The sequence below is a fragment of the Phyllobates terribilis genome, unplaced genomic scaffold (assembly GCF_046119375.1).
Source record: "Phyllobates terribilis strain yellow unplaced genomic scaffold, ASM4611937v1 Scaffold_318__1_contigs__length_2195899, whole genome shotgun sequence".
Lineage (NCBI taxonomy): Eukaryota > Metazoa > Chordata > Amphibia > Anura > Dendrobatidae > Phyllobates > Phyllobates terribilis.
In genome coordinates this window covers 737,140-759,104 of record NW_027363078.1, presented here as the reverse complement: position 1 = coordinate 759,104, position 21,965 = coordinate 737,140, and positions in this window count along the sequence as shown.

Genomic DNA, 21,965 nt, shown 5'->3' with positions numbered 1-21,965 from the left:
CCTCTGAGTAAACAGCTCTTCAGAATCAACCATCTGTGTTACCCCAAGCCAAGTGTATGTATTTTCTTACGGTTAAAAGGGGGGGGGACCCAACCCACCTCTAATTGACGATGGCAACGTCACGTAAAACAAAGCAAGGGGACTCCAAAAAGAGTCTCCATTTTTTCCAAAAATTTGTGGCACAGACACCACTTAAGTGGCATCAATTGCCCCAGAGTTGATTAAAACGGTTGGTTAGAATGAGTACCACACACTGCTACTATGCCCAAAATTATTTTCCAGACAAGATGCAGCTAAAAATTATTAGTAATTTGCAAGCTGGTGGAGCTTAGTATAGGTGGCATAATAGAATGAGTACCGCACACTGCTACAAGGCCCAAAGTTATTTTCCAGACAAGATGCAGCTAAAAATTATTACTAGTTTGAAAGCTTAAAACGGTTGGTGAGGTGATTTTACGAAATCCTCAAGCTTTTACTCTCCCCAGGATGACACAGGGGTAGAAAAGTCCTTTCGGATCCATGATTTGTTCATCTTTATGAACGTGAGTCTGTCTACATTCTCAGTGGACAGCCGCGTGCGCTTATCTGTCAGCACACCACCAGCAGCGCTGAACACACGTTCAGAGAGAACGCTGGCTGCGGGGCATGACAAGATCTTCAAAGCGTAAGTGGCGAGCTCCGGCCATTTATCCAGATTGGAAGCCCAAAAAGAGCAAGGTCCAATGACACAGTCATGGCTTCAATGTTTACTTGGAGATACTCCTGTACCATCGTCTCTAGGCGTTGACTATGTGTCAGACTTCTTGTCTCCTGTGGCCTTGCAAAAGATGGGCTAAAAAAGCTGTGAAATGATTCCGCAAAATTGCTGTTACCAGCAGATACTGTGTTTCTGTTATGGTTTGAGAGCTGAACACTCGACGGTCCCACGGTTAGAACTGTAAGATTCACTACATGCACCACTGGTGTTTTGTGGAAAAGCACATGTAAGATTCTGCAACAGTCTCTGCTGATACTCCTGCATGCGTGAATCCCTTTCTATGGCAGGAATTATTTCGGCAAATTTACTTTTGTACCGGGGATCTAAGAGTGTGGCAACCCAGTCAGGATTATTTAGAATTCTGACAATTCGAGGGTCATGTTGCAGGTAGTGCAGCAAGAAGGCACTCATGTGTCTTGCGCATCCAGGAGCACCAAGTCACTGTTGTGTTGGTGGCGAGGTAATAATCATGCTTCCTTCCTCTGCCCTCTCCCACCAACCTCGCACAACAGAAATGTTGATGAGTCTTCCATCAGTTCGTCCTCCACTTCTTCCTCGGTTCCTGCACCTTCCTCAACAGTTTGGCTGCTACCATGCGCCCTGGTAAATCCATCTCCCCCACCCTCACATGCCTGCCGCCTTGGTGCTGCCGACCTCTGGACCTTGCAGATGTTAGCCCTTCCGCATATAACTCCTCCTCCTCTACTTCCTCCACCTCCTCTTGTCGCACCACCTGACTCCGAATTCTGTTTAACATGTGCTCCAGCATGTAAATCACCGGAATAGTCATGCTGATAATGGCATCGTCAGCACTAAACATCTTCGTCGCCATTTCAAAACTATGCAGAAGGGTGCATAGGAACCTGATCTGAGACCACTCCTCCAGCGTGATTTGCCCCACCTCTGGATCCCATTGGCCCAGGCTATACGTCAGAACGTATTGCACCAGGGCTTGTTGGTGCTGCCACAGTCGCTGCAACATGTGCAGAGTTGAATTCCACCGGGTAGGCACATCGCATTTTAGCCGGTGAAGTGGCAGGCCCAACAACTTCTGTAGAGATGTAAGTCGCTGAGCTGGGGATGCGAACGGCGGAAGTGAGCACACAGCGACCGTGCCCTCTGCAGAAGGCCATCTAGTCTGGGATAGTGGGCTAAAAATTGCTGGACAACCAGGTTCAACACGTGAGCCATACAAGGCACGTGTGTGACATTGCCCCAGCGAAGGGCCGCACCGAGTTTTGCAGCATTGTCGCACACGGCCTTCCCTGGTTTCAGGTCCAGTGGAGACAACCATTCATGAAACTGGTTCTCTAGAGCTGACCACAACTCCTCAGCTGTGTGACTCACATTTCCCAGACATTTCAAAGAAAAAACCACCTGATGACGTTGAGCCCTGCTGCCAGCATAGTAAGGAGGTGTGCAGGATCCCTTCTGTGCAGTTAGAAAGCATGTGGTATGACCAGACAGGCTTTGGGTGCAGGTGGAGGACCGAGAGGAGGTTGAGGAGGCAGAAGCAGTGGAGGAACTTCGAGATAAAGAGGATTGACACGCAATTCGTGGGGACGGCAAGACTTGGACAGCAGCCCCTTGTCCTGCTGTCACCATAGTTACCCAGTGCCCAGTCAGCGACATGTAACGCCCCTGTCCATGCCTACTCGTCCAAGTGTCTGTGGTGAAATGCACCCTGTCACACACAGAGTTTCTCAAAGAAGCGGTGATGTTGTGTGCGACATGCTGGTGGAGCGCAGGCACACCTTTCTTTGAGAAGTAGTGCCGACTGGGCATCTGGTACTGGGGCACTGCGACGGATATAAGGTCTCGAAAATCCTCTGTGTCCACCAGGCGGAAAGGCAGCATTTCTGTAGCCAAGAGCTTGCAGATGGTGAAATTCAACCTCTTAGCTTTCTCATGGCTAGGAGGAAATGGTCTTTTACTTGTCCACATCTGAGGGACCGAGGGCTGGCTGTTGTGCTTAGACGGGGTTGAGTAGGGTGTCCCCGGCAAACTGCCGGTCTGTGAGGAAGATGCAGGCGGAAAAGTTAGGTTGCCTTGATCCAAAGGTGATGCTCTCGATGTCGGAGAGCGCTCAACACCAGCTGGTGTTTCCACTTCCAAATGAAATGATGACCTGCCAATCACGCTGGCTGTTGCGGGTAAAGAGGTGGCAGGTCTGCGTCCAAAAACATGTGTGACTGCTGTCCCCCCAGTCACAGAGGATGAAGAGGCCGCGGATGCACAAGATGGGGCAGACAGTGGTTGGCCCGGCCCGCTAGGCCGCATTGTAGCACAGTGAGCTTCCCACTGCAACTTATGCTTCATATCCATGTGACGGTTCATGCATGAAGTACTCAAACTATGGATTTTTTGGCCTCTACTTAGCTTTTGGTGACAAATGTTACAGATAACACGAGTTGGGTCATCCTTATCGATCTGAAAAAATGCCCAGGCTATGCAAGGCTTAGCACCCATGCGACCTGAAGAGCCACCACGACTTATGGTCAGAGGCAGAGTTGTGTTTGAGCATGTGTGACACCCCAGGGGTCTGGTTGCCACAGTGATAGAGATATTACGTCTGAGAGCAGGTGGGAGGTCTCTTGGTCAGGGATCCTATGCATGCCACACCTCCTGCCCAGTCCTGGGAGGGGAAGAACTTCCCCTATATAAACCTGGGGCTGAGGCAGGGTTAGTGAGTAGAGAAGAAGCAGAGAAAAGAAGCAAATATAGGAAGAAACAACAGGAGCTCTGTGGGAGCAGTGTTACAAGGAGTCAGGGGCTGGCAGCTGCAGAGCTCGCCCTGACTGAGAAGATTTCTTACCGGACCCGGAGTCCGAGGCTGTGGGGACTAACTCCTACCCAGCAGCAGAATCCGTCAGGCAGGGGATTCCAGGTCCTCTGGCCAAGAAACCTGAAGGCACGGTCACACGCATGGGACCAGCACCGCCATCGTGGAGCGGAAGCTACTAGAAGGCCCCGAGTCACCGGCCATACGGGTGAGCACCACACGGCACACTCAGGGACGTGGGCTACTTTTACCCGCCTCTAGCAAGGTAGCCAGAAGAGTACAGTTAGTTTGGGAGGCCTACAACTCACCCTGGCCAGGGGAGATCCCATCTGCTCAAGGACTGACCAGGCCCCAATCGCTAGCCAGTACTCCGGGAGGGTCTATCTTTGTCACCAGTAAAGACCCTGAACTACACAGTACCGTCTCCGAGTGGTTCCTGCTACCCCCATCATCCACGTCGGCTGCCCTGAGGCCATACCCCTCCCGTTGGGGGTTATACTATCACGCTGCACAATCCTACCACCGGCCTCAGCGGTCTGCCCTGCAGCAGCAGCTCCCTGGCTGCACTCAACGGGTGGCGTAGTCATCTAACATCTACTGCTAAAACATCGCCACTTAGTCTGACTCCCTGGGCACGGACCGGATCACCGCCACGAGACTACAACCCTCAACAGATCCGGCTCCGGGTAAGCTCCCGCGTGCGCAACGCAGCGCGACACAGGCCCAGGGGCGCGTCACATGCAGTTGTTGACGTGCTTCCAGTACTCCGTCTCTGTCCAGGAAGGCGCAACCTGACCTCGTCGTTACTAGCATCCTCCTCCACCTCCTCTGCTGACCTCATCGACTGGCTGACTGTGGGTTGACAGTAAGTGGGATCTGCAACCTCGTCATCATCACCCTATGTGTTCTCACACCTATCGTCCTCAGAGCCAACCTCTTCCTGCCCTGACAAAATACTCAAGTTGTTGCTCCAATCAGGTATTTGAGTCTCATCATCGTCTTCCTCATTGTCTCCACCAACAGGAGTTACAGTTTGGGAATGAGGGTCTACATTATGGTCAGAACCTTCTGCGTCTGGTCCTGGATCCGACTCATAAAGATTCTGGGCATCAGTGCAGATCATTTCCACGTCTGGATTCACAGAAGCTCTGGAGCCGACCTCTGATTCCCAGGCTATAGTATGAGTAAACAGCTCTGCAGACTCAACCATCTGTGTTACCCCATACTCAGACGGGCAGCTAGAGACTTGGGAGCTTTGAGGAAGCAAGAGCGATTGGGGTGACACCTCTGAGGACTGGAGTATTTGTGATGTTGAAGTTGAGGTGGAGGAGAGCCCACTTAAAGGAGCACTTGATATCCGTTGAAGCACCTGCTGTTTTTGTGCCTCATCTGGAATTTGTAGCGATTGGCGTGGCCGTAAGAAAGGGATCGTATCACATTGTCCGCTAAAAGAAGTAGACATCTTAGTTTGGCTGGAAGATGGTCTTTCTTCTGCAGATGTTACTGTTGCTTTAACACCTACCCCACGGACACAACCTTTTTTTCCCTTCCCAACATGCCTATTCCCCTTTCCACCAGCAGCAGGCCTTTTTCCACTCATTTTGGTGGTTAACTAATTGACAACTCTGGAGTTGTTTGCACAAAAAACGATGGATGGGAACCGAGCAGAGCTGAGTGGCCAAACTGTGGTATTAGCCCAAAAGGATTGGCTGGGTTAGAAGCAGTAAAACAATTTTATTACATACACAGGTAGTGGAGCTTAGTATAGATGGACTAATAGAATGAGTCCCACACACTGCTACAAGCCCAAAATTATTTTCCGAGCTAGATGCAGATAAAAATTATTTGTAATTTGCAAGCTGGAGGAGCTTAGTATAGATGGACTAAGAATAAGTCCCACACACTGCTACAAGCCCAAAATTATTTTCTGAGCTAGATGCAGATAAAAATTATTTGTAATTTGCAAGCTGGAGGAGCTTAGTATAGATGGACTAAGAATAAGTCCCACACACTGCTACAAGCCCAAAATTATTTTCCGAGCTAGATGCAGATAAAAATTATTTGTGATTTGCAAGCTGGAGGAGCTTAGTATAGATGGACTAAGAATAAGTCCCACACACTGCTACAAGCCCAAAATTATTTTTCGAGCTAGATGCAGATAAAAATCATTTGTAATTTGCAAGCTGGAGGAGCTTAGTATAGATGGACTAAGAATAAGTCCCACACACTGCTACAAGCCCAAAATTATTTTCCGAGCTAGATGCAGATAAAAATTATTACTAATTTGCAAGCTGGTGGAGCATAGTATAGATGGCCTAATAGAATGATGCTATGCCCAAAAGGTTTTACTTGGCTAGGTGCAGTAAAAAAATTGTATTCTATACACAGGTGGTGTAGCTTGCAACACAGATACTCTACTCCACTGACTAACACACACTGTAAGAGGCCAAAAAGGATTTGCTTAGCTAGATTTAGCCAAATGCTGTGAAAAACACTTGCACAGCACTGGCACAGACCTGCCTGGCAAAAAGTCCTAGGAAATGCTGTAAAATAGTCCTCAAAAGGACTGCAATTACAATTAGTCCCTACTCCCAACCTATCTATTTAAGAGCACAGACCTGCCTGCTAAAAGTCGTAGGAAATGCTGTAACCTAGTCCTCAAAAGGACTGCAATCACAACTGTTCCCTACTCCCAAGCTATCTTTATATCTCAGGGAAAATTGGCTTGAAATTAACACTGAAAGTATAGCGCACACAGCAACACCGGTGCCGTCTAACACGCAGCTGCAGCAGTGAGAAAATAGTAGCGACGGGGAAAATGGCTGGGTCTTATAGGGCAAGGACATGTGACATACACAGCCAATGACACATGCCCTTGCTTGTGTGAAAAAAAGCAGTTCGCTCCTTGTGTGCGCTGCTGATAGGCTGACAGATTGCACCTCCCCACTGTAAATGCGGGAAAGAGAAAAAAAAATGGAGATCTTCATTATTTCTGCAGAGATCCATCCCCTGCCCCTCACCCCGCCCCGCTGTACACTCAAACTGCGTATTAACATTGATTATCAGCATTACTGTGAAAAAATCCAGTTATGATTTTGGTGCACGAACAGTTATCGAACATAACCTCGAACAGCCGGATTTTTTTCAAATTGGTCGTGTTCGCCGAACGGCTCGAACACCGCTCAAAACAGCTCGAATTTGAGAATGGCGAACAGTTCGAGTCGAACACCGCTCATCTCTAACCGCATATCACAGAGCTTTGAACGAAAGCGCAAATTCGCAGCCAACGCCCCACAGGCCACAGTCCTAAATTCGCACATTTCACGACTGCTTGCATTGGAAATGCTGCCTTTTAGGCTGGTGGAGACAGAATCCTTCCGCAACCTTATGGCGGTGGCCGTCCCTCGGTACTCGGTCCCCAGCCGACACTATTTTGCCGGGTGTGCCATCCCTGCACTACACAAGCACGTGTCCCAAAACATCTGCCGTGCCCTCAACAACGCAGTTACTGGGAGAGTCCACCTGACAACGGACACGTGGAAAAGTGCTTGTGGCCAGGGACGGTACATCTCCCTGACGGCACACTGGGTAAACATAATGGAAGCCGAGACCCAGTCGGACCTTGGGACGGAACACATCCTCCCCACACCGAGGATTGCGGGCCCTATGTCAGTCAGAGTTGCCCCCACAGTGTATAGCTCCTGCGCATCATCCTCCTCCTCCTCCTCATGTTCAGCCTCCATCTCAGATATCACCACATCAGTTACAAGCTGGAAGCACTGCAGTACTGCCTCAGCCAAGCGGCAACAGGCTGTGCTGAAACTCATAAGCTTAGGTGATAAACCTCACACTGCTTGTGAGTTGTGGACAGCTGTGAAAGAGCAGGCAGATCTGTGGCTGAGACCGCTGAACCTACATCCAGGCATGGTCGTGTGTGACAATGGCCGTAACCTGGTGGCGGCTCTGAGGCGAGGCGAGATCACACACGTACCATGCCTGGCTCATGTGCTTAACCTCGTGGTTCAGCGGTTTCTTAAATCGTACCCCGAGTTGCCAGATCTGCTCGTCAAGGTACGCCGCCTGTCAGCTCATTTTCGGAAGTCGGCTACAGCTTCCGCCGCCCTTGCTGTGTTGCAGCAGCATTTGCAGCTTCCGGCACACCGACTGGTGTGTGATGTCCCCACACGTTGGAACTCTACCCTCCACATGTTGCAAAGGATTTGTGAGCAGAAGAGAGCAGTTGTAGAGTACCAGCTGCAACAAGGCTGTCGATATTCAGGTCAGACTCCACACATAAGACCTCTGGAGTGGACCTGGATGTCTGACATATGTACCATCCTGACAAACTTTGAGGAGTCCACCAAGATGGTGAGTGGCGATGACGCCATCATTAGCGTCAGCATCCCACTTGTCTGTCTTTTGCAACGCTCTCTGCAGAGAATTAAAGAGGAGGCATTGCAGCCAGAGAATGAGGAGATGGATCAAGAACCCGTAATGGGCGATTACACACAGCCCAGCCTCATCTCATCCCAACGTGCATTGGGGGACAATGAGGGAAAGGAGGAGGAGGAAGAGGAAGAACAGGAGCTGGTATCATGCGCTGTAGACGGTAGTACCTGTACAACCGTCATACAATCGGTTCAGCGTGGGTGGCCTGAGGACAGGGGGGAGGAGGAGGAGAGCATGGTCAGACGTCATCTTGGTGAGGACACGGAAGTCATGCCCGTTACCAGTCTGGCACGCATGGCTGACTTTATGTTACGCTGCCTTAACCGTGACCCTCGCGTTGTCAAAATGTTGGGTGAGGGTCATTACTGGTTGGTGACACTTTTAGACCCCCGCTACAAGGAGAACTTTCACTCTCTTATTCCTGAGGTGGAGAGGTCTACAAAAATGTGGCAGTACCAGAAGGCCCTTGCTGCAGAACTGTTAAAAAAATTCCCATCTGAACACGCTAGCGGCAGAGGTCACAGTTCGTTGACCAACCAAGGCGTACAGGCGAGGGAGACGCAACTCCAATCCAGCAGAGGCAGGGGAACACTGTCATCGTTCTGGGACAGTTTTCTGAGATCCGCCCAGCTTACAGGCCCTGAGGCGCGGGGTACTCTCACAAGGAGTGGAAAGTTTCAAAAGGTGGTGAGGGAGTACCTTGCCGACCGTACCAGCATCCTCCGTGATTCCTCTGTGCCTTTTAATTATTGGGTATCCAAGCTGGACACTTGGAATGAACTCGCTCTGTACGCCTTGGAGGTCCTGGCCTGCCCTGCCGCTAGCGTGTTATCGGAGCGTGTTTTTAGTGCCGCTGGGGGAATTATAACTGATAAGCGCACTCGCCTGTCAACTGACAATGCTGACAAGCTGACCCTTATCAAAATGAACAAGGGCTGGATTGGGCCAGACTTCTCATCACCACCAAATGACAGCAGAGTAACATAAAGTCAAATCCACTGTGTTATTTCGGGAGGTGTATTCCCATGCACCGCTTCACACTCACACATGGGTATACGCTTCCTCATTTCGGCTGTATTTTGCTCTTCTCCTTATCCTCAGCCTCCACCACCACTATACCACCAGGGTGACCGTGGTCTGTGTTGCCAGCATTGTAAGTTCCTCCATCCTAATTTTTGGCAGCTTTTGCTTGGAAGGCATAGGCAAAGACTATGGGAGACCCACTCCCCAATAATGGGAATAATGTATTTAATATGCTGTACTGCATGGCTCTTGTAAGGGGCATGAAAACTGTCTTGTTAAGCTACTGCGACCTCCACCACTTTTCCAAGGGGCATTAAAACCATCTTGTTAAGCTACTGTGACCTCCACCACTTTTCCAAGGGGCATTGATATTGTCTTTTTATTCCACTGCGACCTCCACGTCTCTTCCAAGGGGCATTAAAACCATCTTGTTAAGCTACTGCGACCTCCACGTCTCTTCCAAAGGGCATTAAAACCGTCTTGTTAAGCTACTGCGACCTCCACCACTTTTCCAAGGGGCATTAAAACCGTCTTGTTAAGCTACTGCGACCTCCACGTCTCTTACAAGGGGCATTAAAACCGTCTTGTTAAGCTACTGCGACCTCCACGACTTTTTCAAGGGACATTGATATTGTCTTTTTATTCCACTGCGACCTCCACCATTCTTCCAAGGGGCATTAAAACCGTCTTGTTAAGCTACTGCGACCTCCACCTCTTTTCCAAGGGGCATTGATATTGTCTTTTTATTTCACTGCAACCTCCACGTCTCTTCCAAGGGGCATTAAAACCGTCTTCTTAAGCTACTGCGACCTCCACGTCTCTTCCAAGGGGCATTGATATTGTCTTTATATTCCACTGTGACCTCCACTTCTCTTCCAAGGGGCATTAAAACCGTCTTCTTAAGCTACTGCGACCTCCATGTCTCTTCCAAGGGGCATTAAAACCATCTTGTTAAGCTACTGCGACCTCCACCACTTTTCCAAGGGGCATTAAAACTGTCTTGTTAAGCTACTGCGACCTCCACCATTTTTCCAAGGGGCATTAAAACCATCTTGTTAAGCTACTGCGACCTCCACCACTTTTTCAAGGGGCATTGATATTGTCGTTTTATTCCACTGCGACCTCCACGTCTCTTCCAAGGGGCATTAAAACCATCTTGTTAAGCTACTGCGACCTCCACGTCTCTTCCAAGGAGCATTAAAACCGTCTTGTTAAGCTACTGCGACCTCCACCACTTTTCCAAGGGACATTAAAACCGTCTTGTTAAGCTACTGCGACCTCCACGTCTCTTACAACGGGCATTAAAACCGTCTTGTTAAGCTACTGCGACCTCCACCACTTTTCCAAGGGGCATTGATATTGTCTTTTTATTCCACTGCGACCTCTACGTCTCTTCCAAGGGGCATTAAAACCGTTTTGTTAAGCTACTGCGACCTCCACGTCTCTTCCAAGGGGCATTGATATTGTCTTTTTACTCCACTGTGACCTCCACGTCTCTTCCTAGGGGCATTAAAACTGTCTTCTTAAGCTAATGCGACCTCCACGTCTCTTCCAAGGGGCATTAAAACCGTCTTGTTAAGCTACTGCGACCTCCACCACTTTTCCAAGGGGCCTTAAAACCATCTTGTTAAGCTACTGCGACCTCCACCACTTTTCCAAGGGGCATTAAAACCGTCTTGTTAAGCTACTGCGACCTCCACCACTTTTCCCAGGGGCATTGATATTGTCTTTTTATTCCACTGCGACCTCCACCATTCATCCAACGGGCATTGCATTTCCTCCTAATTTTAGTCAGCTTTTGCTTTTCAATGCATAGGCGAACACAAAGGGAGACCCACTACCCAATAATGGGTAGAAGGTTTTAGTACGCTGTAATCCACGTCTGTTTCAAGGGGCATTGCAGTTTCTCATAAGTTTTGGAAAGCCTTCCATTCACTGCTTAGGCCAGCAGTGCACAGGAGACCCAGTTGCTATAAATGGAAAAAATGGTTTAGTTAAGGCCCTCTGACCTCCATGTCACTTCCAAGGGGCATTGGAGTGCCTCGAAATTTTTGGTAGGCATTGCACTCACTGTATGCCCTATAACTGTGTAGCCGAACCGCTCCTTTTAGTACAGAAACAAATCCTACAAGACATGTGTGGTTGACTGGCCTGATATTAATGTGAATGGTCCCTGTTCCTCCTGCTCTTTCTCCTTTGCCACCACCTCATCCATCATTCATCACCTGAAGCTTTGTTTTAACAGGAGTCATAGAACTGGGATAGTAGCAGGAAAACATCCAGCAATCCTCGGAGGAGGTAGGATATGTGCCAAAACGCTGACCACCTCAGGCCTAGCCGCTACTACATATGTGGCACCCCAGGGGTCTGGTTGCCACAGTAATAGAAATATTATGTCTGAGAGCAAGTGGGAGGTTTCTCTGGTCAGGAGCCCTAAGCATGCAACACTGCCCGCCCAGACCTGGGAGGGGAGGAATCTGCCCTTATAAACTAGGTCTGGGGCGGGATTAGGACAGTCAGAGTCTGGGAGTCAGAGCCTGGAGAGGGAAAGTGACAACAGGAGCTCTGTAGGAGCAGGAGCGAGTGCCAGAGGCTGGAAGCTAGGAAGCTCGCCTTGGCTGAAGACACTAAACCCAGACACGGAGTCCGAGGCTGTGGGGACATCCAGGTCCAGCAGCAGAATCCAACCGGCAGGGGATTCCATGTCCTCTGGCCATAGAAGCCCGGAGGCACGGTCACAAGCAAGGGACCAGCACCGCCATCGTGAAGCGGAGGCTAACGGAAGGCCCCAAGTCACCGGCCATACGGGTGAGCACCACACGGTATACTCAGGGACGGGGGCTACTTCTACCCGCATACAGCAAGGTAGCCAGGAAAGAGTGCAGATAGTCGGGGAGGCCTACAACTCCACCTGGCCAGGGGAGATCCTACTTGCTTACAGACTGACCAGGCCCCTACTGCTAACCAGTACTCCCGGGAGGGTCTGCGTTATTCCATCAGTAAAGACCCTGAACTGCACCACACGTCTCTGTGTTTCATCGCGGCACCAGCACCATCAGTACTGGGACGCTCACACCATCACTCCCATCATCCACACTAGCTGCCCTGAGGCAATACTTCTCCCATACTTGACTGCGCATACAACATCAGCCTCAGCGGTCTGCAGCGCAGCGGCGGTCCCCACTGACCGCAATCCATGGGTGGCGTAGTCGGACATTTGTCACATTACTAATACTGCCACTGGTTTGATCGCCCTGGGCACGGACCGGGTCACAGCCACGGAGGACTACAACCCCCAGTGATCCGGCTCCGGGTATCCCCTGCACAGCACAGGCCCAGGGGGCGCGTCACATACATGCGCTTGCATTACAAGAAAACAAAGCAGACGCTAACTTCTATCATCATCATCATCATGCTCCTCACCTTGGCACTCTCAACTCCCCTGATGGAGAAGCCAGGGTCCACCGGAGGAGTCTGGTTCTCTGGTGGGCTCGTCCAATGCTGCCCTAAAGCAGGCCAGGCTAAGAAAAGTGTGGGGGAACTTCCAAGGAGAAATAGGGGCGGCTGGGGACCGTGTGTGGACACCCGGCCGCCCCCTGGCGGCTGGGGACCGAGCGTGGACACCTGGCTGCTGGGCGGCTGGGGACTGAGTATGGATACCTCGCTGCCGAAGCAACCATGAGGTAGTGGCCAGCTTCGGCCTCCTTCAAACTAAAAGGCCCCATTTCAAGAGCAAGCTAGCAGTATGGTATTGCAGCCTGGGTAGGTGGCAGGCTGCATACTTGTGCTTGCATTGCAAGGAATGGGGGAGGTACAATTGAACACTGCCCTGGGACAAGGACTTGCACGGGGATAGTTACAAGTCTGCATCTTCTGATGAGGCAAGGATCACTTCTGATGGGCACACTTTTAGGCAGTGACCTGGGTGTCAGAGATGCTTCCAGGGGTCTTCCCCATGCTGTTCCCATGTCTTTTCAGCACTGTATGCATGTGTCACACAGCACATGGCCAGATAAGATTGTAAAATGTTAAAATTACATTTCCCGGTGAATGCATTTGTCATGGTTGAAAGCAATACAAAAGTGCAAAAACGCATAAAAAATGCTACTTGTGAACATAGCCCAAGGTGTGGAGGAGTATTTTTGTTTTTGGTTATTTATTTTACCTTATACACAAGTCTTTACCCTTGAAAGGATGTTCCTTAACATATTTCACAGGAAAGCAGTTTCAGTTTTGTTTTTGAATGTTTTATTGTGAACCCTTAAAAGTGGCTTAATACCCCTGACCACGTTGTTGACAGCAGTGACCTGGGGGTCAGAAATGCTTCCTGGGGCAATCCCCATGCTGTCCCCATGTCTTTTGAGCACTGGCACTATCGTTTTGGGCACTTTTTAGGCTTTCTACAGACTGCCGGGGGTGCCGCCGCAAAAATGCTCGGGTCTCCCATAGACTAACATTAGCATTGGTCGAGCACCCGAGTATCACGGTGAGCTCGGCCCGAGCTTCCAGCACCCGAGCATTTTAGTGCTCGCTCAACACTAATGCTTAATGCTTAGGTGACAAACCGCCCAGCGCTGCAGAGTTGTTGAAAGCTGTAACACAGCAGCCTGATCTGTGGCTCTCACCGCTGATCATACAGCCAGGCATGGTCGTGTGTGACAATGGGCGGAACCTGGTGACGGAGAAATGACAGCTGGGGTAGATACGGTTTCCCTCTATGCCAGTCCTTTCATCGAGCTAAAAAATATGGCTGTGGTGAAATACAACTCACACTGAGAAGCTGTTTCAGATTGAAAAACATTGTGCCCACCAGAGGATTTGATTCTGAGGGCCCACTTTTCTCACCCGCTCAAGAGCCCCATAGCAGCTGCAAAGTTAGCGCTATCATGAACTCTCCTGAGGTAGAAGCCAAGGCACACCAGAGGATTCTCTGGTGGGACCATCCAACCCTACTGAGAAGCAGTCCTGGCTAAGAAAAGTGTGTGGGAAGGTTCTCGGACACTCTAAGGCTGCTTTTTTTACAGAGGTGGAAACCCACGCAAACACGGGAAGAACATACAAAATACTTGCAGATGTTGTCCTTGCTGGGATTTGAACCCAGGATCCCAGTGCTGCAAGGCTTCAGTGCTAACCACTGATCCAATGTGCTGCCGTTCTCCCTCTAATATCTAACAGGCTGGAGAAACTTGCACATACTGCCACTCTATCTTCAGCTCCTTTGTGAGAAAATGTATTTGGCAGCCACTCAGTCTACCAAATAAAATTCCTTAGAAGGAAATTGTGGATGGCTTCGCTACTGGTACTGACAGCAGTGCTAATACCATGGCGTCGTACCATAGTTTGCTGGAAATATTCCAGGCTGGTAGGAGGCAAGCAAATTCCCACAGAAAAGTACCAGCAGTAATGTTCAGGCCACATTTCAAGTGCAAGCAGCTTTAGAGGACTTCCTGGGAGAAATGACATGCAGGGTAGATACGGTTTCCCTCTATGCTAGTCCTTTCACTGAGCTAAATACAGCTGTCAGCAAAAAAACTTGTGGACTGGCTCCGTACCGTCCCTGGCCACATTCACCTGTCCACGTGTTTGTGGTTAGCGGTCCTTCCCAGTAAGTGCACTGTGGACGGCACGGGTAATGTTGTTAGGCCCGTGCCTGTGGAAGGCGGAGGCGATACCGGGAACTATAGTGGTGGCTGGGGACCGAGTATGGACACCTGGCTGCCGCCGGCATGAGGTTGTGAAAAGTTTCTGCCTCCACGAGTCTAAAAGGCCACATTTCAAGTGCAAGCAGCTGTCAAAAATTTGGTAGTATAGTATTGCAGCCTGTGGGTGGGTGGGTGACTGGCCGCATACTTGCGCTTGCATTCCAAGGAATGGGGTAAGGACAATTGAACGCTGCAGAGGGACAAAGACGTGGACGATGATTGTTGCAAGTCTGCAACGACAGGTGCATGGCGGGAGGCATCTTCTGATGCGGCAAGGATCACTTATGATGGGCACACTTTTAGGCAGTGACCTGGGAGTCAGAAATGTTTCCAGAGGTCTTCCCCATGCTGTTCCCATGTCTTTTCAGCACTGTATGCATGTGTCTGATGTGTCACACACCACATGGCCAGATAAGGTTGTAAAATGTTAAAATGACTTTTCCCAGTGAATGCATTTGTCTTGGTTGAAAGCAATGCAAAAGTGCAAAAACGCATCAAAAACGCTACGTGTGAACATAGCCCAAGGTGTGGAGGAGTATTTTTGGTTTTGGTTATTTATTTTGCCTTATATACAAGTCATTACCCTGGAAAGGATGTTCCTTAACATATTTCCCAGGAAAATCCATTTTGGTTTCGTTTTTGTATGTTTTATTGTGAGTCCATAAAAGTGGCATAATACCTCTGACAACGTTGCTGACAGCAGTGACCTGGGAGTCAGAGATGCTTCCAGGGGTCTTCCCCATGCTGTTCCCATGTCATTTGAGCACTGTTCCCATCGATTTGGGCAATTTTTAGGTCCTCTGCAGACCTCCGGGTGGAGCAGCCTGAAAAATGCTCGAGGTTCCCATAGACTTACATTGGGCTCGTTGCTCGCGTCGAGCACCCGAGTATTCCAATTTGCTCGACCCGAGCAACGAGTACCCGAGGATTTTAGTGCTCGCTCATCACTGCAGTCCTCATTTCACTCAGCAAGCCTAGATACTGGCTTCCATACATGCCTACTGGGCTCACACGCATCCACACATGCTTGATCTTTTTTCCCATATACAGTGGTGTGAAAAAGTGTTTGCCCCCTGTTGATTTCTTATTCTTTTGCATGATTGTCACTTAAATGTTTCAGATCACAAAACAAATGTAAATATTAGACAAAGATAACACAAGGAAACACAAAATGCAAAATGCAGTTTTTAAATGAAGGTTTTTATTATTAAGGGAAAAAGAAATCCAAACCTACAGGGCCCTGTGTGAAAAAGTGATTGCCCCCTAAACCTAATAACTGGTTGGGCCCTTAGCAGCAACAGCTGCAATCAAGCATTTGTGATAACTAGCAATGAGTCTTTACAACGCTTGGAGGAATTTTGGCCGCTTATCATTGGAAAATTGTTGTAATTCAGCCACATTGGAGGGTTTCCGAGCTTCTTAAGGTAGTAATAATAATAATAATAATCTTTATATAGCGCTAACATATTCCGCAGCGCTTTACATACATTATTGTCACTGTCCCCATCGGGGCTCACAATCTAGATTCCCTATCAGTATGTCTTTGGAGTGTGGGAGGAAACTGGAGAACCCGGAGGAAACCCACGCAAACACGGGGAGAACATACAAACTCCTTGCAGATGTTGTCCTTGGTGGGATTTGAACCCAGGACTGCAGTGCTGCAAGGCTGCAGTGCTAACCACTGAGCCACCGTGCTCTGGCCACAGCATCTCAATTGGATTAAGGCCTGGACTTTGACTAGGCCACTTCAAAGTCTTAATTTTATTTTTCTTAAGCCATTCAGAGGTGGATTTGCTGGTGTGTTTTGGATCATTGTCCTGCTGTGCACTTAAGCTTGAGGCCACAAACAGATGGCCGGACATTCTCCTTCAGGATTTTTGGCAGACAGCAGAATTCATGGTTCCATTTACCACAGCAAGTCTTCTAGGTCCTGAACAGCAAAACAGCCCCAGACCATCACACTACTACCACCATATTTTACTGTTGGTATGATGTTCCTTTTCTGAAATGCTGTTACGTCTACGCCAGATATAATGGGACATACACCTTCCAAAAAGTTCAAACTTTGTCTTGTCAGTCCACAGAGTATTTTCCCAAAAGTCTTGGCAATCATCAATTTGTTTTCTAGCAAAACTGAGATGAGCCTTTATGTTCTTTTTGCTCAGCATTGTTTTTGTCCATGCATGCCATTTTTGCCCAGTCTCTTTCTTATGGTTGAGTCATGAACACTGACCTTAACTGAGGCAAGTGAGGCCTGCAGTTCTTTGGATGTTGTTATGGGGTCTTTTGTGACCTCTTGGATGAGTCGTTGCTGCACTCTTTGGGTAATTTTGGTCGCCCGGCCACTCCTGGAAAGGTTTACCACTGTTCCATATTTTCGCCATTTGTGAATAATGGCTCGCACTGTGGTTCACTGGAGACCCAAAGATTAGAAATGGCTTTATAACATTTTCCAGGCTGATAGATCTCAATCATGTTTCTCATTTGTTCCTGAATTTCTTTAGATCACAGCATGAAGTCTAGCTTTGAGGTTCTTTTGGTCTACTTCACTTTGTCAGGCAGGTCCTATATAAGTGATTTCTTGATTGAGAACAGATGTGGCAGTAATCAGGCCTGTGTCTGGATCGGAAAATTGAACTCTGCTTCCCAAAGATGTGATAAACCACAATTAATATATGTTTTAAGGGTGGGGACGGAATCACTTTTTCACACAGGGCTCTGTAGGTTTGGTTTTCTTTTTTCTTTCATAATAAAGACCTTCATTTAAAAACTGCATTTTGTGTTACTTGTGTTATCTTTGTCTAATATTTACATTTTTGCTGTGATCTGAAACATTTAAGTGTGACAAACATGCAAAAGAATAAGAAACCAGGAAGGGGGCAAACACTTTTTCACAGCACTGTATCTTGGCCGGAGCATCCATACATACAGTGAAGGAAATAAGTATTTGATCCCTTGCTGATTTTGTACGTTTGCCCACTGACAAAGACATGAACAGTCTATAATTTTAATGGTAGGTTAATTTTAACATTGAGAGATAGTATATAAAAAAAAATCAAGAAAATCACATTGTATAAATTAGATACATTTTTTTGCATTTTGTATTGAGAAATAAGTATTTGATCCCCTACAAACCATTATGAGTTCCGGCTCCTACAGACCAGTTAGATGCTCCTAATCAACTCGTTACCTGCATTAAAGACAACTGTCTTACATAGTCACCTGTATAAAAGACTCCTGTCCACAGACTCAATTAATCAGTCAGACTCTAACCTCTACAACATGGGCAAGACCAAAGAGCTTTCTAAGGATGTCAGGGATAAGATCATAGACCTGCACAAAGCTGGAAAATGGGAGAAATACAAAATGACTGTCAATCGACATTGATCTGGGACACCATGCAAATCTCACCTCGTGGGGTATTCTTGATTATGAGGAAGGTGAGAGATCAGCCTAAAACTACACGGGGGGAACTTGTTAATGATCTCAAGGCAGCTGGGACCACAGTAACCAAGAAAACCATTGGTAACACATTACGCCTTAAAGGTTTAAAATCCTGCAGTGCCCGCAAGGTCCCCCTGCTCAAGAAGGCACATGTGCAGGCCCATCTGAACTTTGCCAATGAACACCTGGATGATTCTGTGAGTTATTGGGAGAAGGTGCTGTAGTCAGATGAGACAAAAATTGAGCTCTTTGGCATTAACTCAACTCGCCATGTTTGGAGGAAGAAGAAGGATGAGTACAACCCTAAGAACATCGTCGCAACCATGAAGCATGGTGGGGGAAACATTATACTTTGGGAGTGCTTTTCTGCAAGGGGACATGATGACTGCACCGTACTGAAGGGAAGATGGATGGGGTCATGTATTGCGAGATTTTGGCCAATAACCTCCTTCCCTCACTATAAGCATTGAAGATGGGTCATGGCTGGGTCTTCCAGCAAGACAATAACCGAAAACATACTGCCAAGGCAACAGCGGAGTGGCTCAAAAAGAAGCACAGTAAGATCATGGAGTGGCCTAGCCAGTCTCCAGACCTTAATTCCATAGAAAACTTATGGAGGGAGTTGAAGCTCCGAGTTGCCAAGCGACAGCCTCAAAATCTGAATGATTTAGAGATGATCTGCAGAGAGGAGTGGACCAAAACTCCTCCTGACATGTGCGCAACCCTCATCATCCACTACAAAAAACGTCTGACTGTTGTGCTGCCAACAAGGGTTTTGCCACCAAGTATTAAGTGTTATTTGCCAGAGGGATCAAATACTTATTTCCCCCACTGTATGTTGCCTGGGGGCTTTGATACATCATGGCAGGGCTCTCATATGTGTTGGCTGGGAGCTTCCATAGATGCTGAATCGGTTCCCATATCTGTTGACTGGGGGCATCCATACATGATGGCTGGGTCCACATACATGCCTACTGGGCTCACACGTTGTGGCTATTAACAATGGTACAATTTTAAGCTGGGGTGAATTAAAAACCCATGCAGGTCAATATCTGTTATAAAAATTTTATGTGATTAAATATATAGAGAAATTAATTTGAAAAAATATTCTAAAACGTTAAATTAATGTGCAAATACTAAAATGTCTTAATTGTAGCCAATGCCTAAGTGATGCATGAATAACTAAAGATAGAAACAATTGTTTAAAGAACAAAATCACAAGATGATGAGCAAGCGGAGCCGCGACAATGCAACTTCCCTATATGTGCCTACATTTAGTTTCGATAAGACACTGTGGAAAATAACTGGTTTGTGCTGGTACCTACTGCGTCACCATAGTTATATAATCTACGGTGAATGTATAGTGGGCAGACCCTCCTCGTGCCGTCTACATAGAGGTGAGTTGGGGGTCTCCTTGTATATGAATAATAAACCGCGATGCCAATTCACATGTTTATGGTTTTCCATTGCTAAAGAAAAAGTCTCTTGACAAATTTGGTCTTTCAAACAGAAATCCAACATCTCCTCCAACGTTGGGTGAGTTCTGATACGGTGCATAGGGTAGGATGGAAACAACCTCTGAGGAAGAAGTCCTCTGCCTGAACTGGCGTTAAAGAGGCCGGTGTCCTCACTAACAGAGGACGGTGACAGGGCAGAAAATAGACCAGGAGACGCAGATTACGGGATACATCTTGTGATCATTATTATTATTACTATAATAGTTTCTGTCTGTGTAATAGTGACGGTTTCTAGGACTAAGTAGTAAAGGTAATTCTACACCCAGTTGAAGACTGAGGGTCTTCTGTAAGTTGAGAGGTCCTTCAGATAGTACACGGTCTATGAGAAGACCACGGTAATAAAGTACTCCATGCGCACGTTAAATATTGTTGCACTGTGTGTGAATTGTGTGTGAAAATGATGAGACTCCTGAAGTGATGAGTGTGATTTCATCCATGAGGATGGAGATAAAACCCTGGATGTATAAGGGAGGCCAACTAGCTGTGGTTCTTAGTCGATTGGAGTTAAGAACAAAACTATTGGAACATTAAGCAAAAAAGTCACAGACACAAATACGATAGACTGAGATAAACTGAAACGAAATAGTTTGTTTCAAGATTAACCATAAAGACTGAAGGTTCATGGTCTGACTTAATGCCTCGGATCTTTGGAATAAATTGTAGTTGAGAGAGGACAGATTGTATTGGATGGACTGCAGACTGTGTTCTGTGTGTTTGGTGGTGGACACATTGGTTCTCGGATAGTAAGGAAGATATATAACCACAAAAACATGATACTTTATTGTGACCATAAGGTACCATGTGGGCATTGTTGATCTCAAGCTGTCATATTTTCTTGGAGGGTACCTGCCCCAGACGAGGACAAGAGAACAAGAGGACAAATGCTTTGTATCCCCGACAGAGTCCTGACGGCCAAGTAATACATGTATTAATACTAGGTTGTGAAATATGATGGTAAAAGGATGGGCAAACAATAACTGTGCGGAAGGGACTGATTATTCTGGTTGGAATTGTTTTGTTTGCACGCTATCTGGTGATCAGGATTAATGTAATCTGCTGAAGGGACGACCACCAGCTAGAATACTGTAAATGTCTTGCCCTGAATGTAAATGTGGACTACTCTTAGCCATATATTCTGAGGGGTGGAGAATTGATAAAATAATGGAGGATGGTTATACCCTTTAGAATACGGGATCTGGTTCACTTTCTGTCAGATATCCAGACAAAAGCTAGATGCAGCCATTGTGTGGTAAAGAGGAGTGATGCATGTCAGTAATTAATAGACCCCCAATATCAAGGAGCACAAGCTCCTGCTACCCCAGTGTGGCCACCACAACCTTCAGACACTAGTGAAGGAATGCAGATAGACCCCAAAAAAGCCCTTATTATCCAGGGGGTTAATGACCCCAATCTGGCTACAAAGAAATCCTACCCCTAGCGGTCACCCATATGGTTTATGGAGCATGGACCCACAGGGTAGACCTCTACCTACTGATAATCCTACGGACATCTTGCCGATGATAGAGGTGCCCAATGAGCAGGAACAAATTACAAATGTTTTTAGACCATGGACTGATAAAGATATTGTGAAGCGACTCAGGGAATTCCCCACCCCAAGGTTAAATAGAGGGAATTTGAGGATGGAGTCAGAGGATTACACATCAGTTTTAGATTAAACAGGGTTGAATTGGAGCGAGTGATCAGGAAGATTATGGGACCAGACTTGTACATAGGATGTGGGGACTTTACCAGTCTCCGTAGGGATCCACTGGTCCCCATACCTTTCAATAATGCAGATTTGACACTTAGGTTAGATAATCTTAGTGTTACACCGCTAGGTTCAGATAGGGGCGAGACAGGTTACATGAATTCTTTGGAATCCTAGGGGAACCGTTACTCAGGTTGACCATAGACCATGTGCTGCAACTTTTCTCAGGCACACAGTGGTATTGACCGTCAGGCACAGACACGTAGGTTGTTTCACTTGATGACCAGACACACTTAACAAGAGTCCTCATAAATGGTAGAACAGTAGCATTTAATAAGAAGCAGCACAGCCAGTGCAAGATAAGTCTTATGAGCAACAGGCTCCAGTGACAAACAGTACAGTTTCCTTAGCAGCACAGCAGTTCACAGTCTTCCCAGTAGTACAGTACAGCACAGTTCTAATGCAAAGGCACATTAATGAAGACAGCATTCTTTACAGCACAGTGGTATGGAGGAGGGGGGAGGGTTTGCTGAGGGAGATGATCCCTGTGACACCATTTCTTCCAGTCCTTATATTTATGCCT